The sequence below is a fragment of the Pinus tabuliformis genome, chromosome 8 (genome assembly GCF_031772625.1).
Source record: "Pinus tabuliformis cultivar Carrire ecotype Pingquan chromosome 8, CPIR1, whole genome shotgun sequence".
Lineage (NCBI taxonomy): Eukaryota > Viridiplantae > Streptophyta > Pinopsida > Pinales > Pinaceae > Pinus > Pinus tabuliformis.
The window spans coordinates 170,793,535-170,795,615 of NC_142294.1; positions in this window are offsets into that span (position 1 = coordinate 170,793,535).

Here is a 2,081-nt window from a genome sequence, read left to right on the forward strand (position 1 = left end):
GGGAGGGGCCGGGGGTAGTGGTCAGCCCCTCCACTAATATATTTATGTGGATAGGATTGGGGTGGCGGGGTTGGTGGCCTGCCACCTTTTTTTTTATATTTTTTTGTTCAACAAAACAACCTATGCATTTTTTAAAATTCAGATTTTGACAGAAGGAGTCATTTTAACCAGGAGACAATTTCACTCGAAATCTGGCCGGAGTTGGCTGGATTCCATCCGCCGGAAAAATTCCAAATTGTGCCTTCATTAATCCTCCCTAGTCAGCAAAATTCAACCCAACTTTGACTGCCTCTATCTTCCGCATCTAGACTTGGATTGACGAACCGTTCACACCACCACGATCATGACAAAAAGATATTTAACATGAACCTAGTTCGAGCATAATCCAAACACTTTTATTTTTTATCTTTCATAATCCCTCTTTGTCCTATGTGTGTCTGGAGCCAGCTGGATCAATTGAGAGTTCCTGTAACGGAACATCTCTTGGAGCTACTCCTACGTGAGGGCATTTTCCTTATATGATAACAACGTCACTTATGTACATCATCACTATTGACAACACTTAATGCAGTGGCCTACACCATCTTGACACTGGGGCCCAGAGACATAGTCCCTCCTAGACGAACTCCGTTATCAACAACTTATGTTTTCATGTGTTGATGAATTTCATGTTCCTCTTCTTTACAGCATGCAGATGTATTCATTCATGTTCTTTTAAAAATGCAATTTAACACATCACGAAAGTAAAAGGTCTTGGAAGGGTCTGTTGTCACACCCGGGCCTGGATCAAGTGGTATCGCAGTGGTCTTTGCTTGGATGTGAATTGCAAGCATGAACAATGGAATGTGCAGCGACAGAGGATGAAAAAGCGATGTATGAGACCATGCCCAAAATTTCCAAAAGGGTGGAAATCATGTATCAAGATCTACAAAAAGAGACAGAGGAAAAGGAGCGATTGTAGCTTCAGTTGCGAGCCACGGAAGAGGCCCTAGAAGAATTGAAGAACAACAACCAGAATCTTCAAACAGAGAACCCTGAATTGAAGATGCATCTACATGAAGAGAAAGAGGAGAAACATAGTTTGCTACGACAGCTACAAGCTAAGGATGAGACCTTGGAAAAGTTGCAGCGTGACCCATGTGAGGTAAAAAGTAATTCTCTAAATTCATGTATGTGTCCTGATGATGATTTTGCTGTTTTCGAAAATCATACCATAGGAATTGGCTCCAAATTGTTGAAGAAAATGGGGTATGAAGGAAAAGGCTTGGGCGTTAATGGCCAAGGCATTGTCAACCCCATCAAAATAGAAGAATTACCCCATCGGGCAGGACTTGGGTATGTTAGGAAAGAATTTGGGGAATGCGCCGAGACAGCGAGCGAACCACCAACAACAGATGATGAGAAACCCTCATTAGTTCTTTCCAAATTGACAAAGGAGGTAAAAGAGGTTGATTTCCTTTCAGTTTCATCTTCACATAGTATGATTTCTGTTGGAGTTGTGGAGATCCCAATTACAGGGACAAACATAAGGCTCCTTACAAGGAAGAGGCACATGGAGGAAAAAGAACTTGGTGTTAATAACCAAGGCATAACTCAGCCTTTGAAAGTTGTGCATAAACATCGATTTGCAGGCGTGGGATACACCAAGGGAGAATTCTCAAAGGTGTCATATGCTTCCGAGACATTGTCAAAATCATCAAGGAAAGAGAATGATGGGAACACATCCCCATCATCCCATGGCAGTTTCCATGGCAGGGAAAGAGCTAAGGCAATCTCTCATCGCCATACTTACACCAGAGACAATAGGGAAAGGTATAACCACTCTCGACACTCGAATGCTCATTTCAATTGTAATCATGTTTTTAATAATGGACATAAATCAAGACATCGAAAAACATGTACCTTTTTTGGATTACATAACCATACATTTTCTAAGTGTTGGAAAAGAATGGCAGCACACAAAAGGATGAGGCGTGAAAGACCCCCTCAACAGTAGGTAAAGAAACATGGTAAGCAAATCTCGAGGAAGAAAACCTATTGCAGTCACTGCAACAAAAGTGGCCATCAAAGAGCGACTTGTT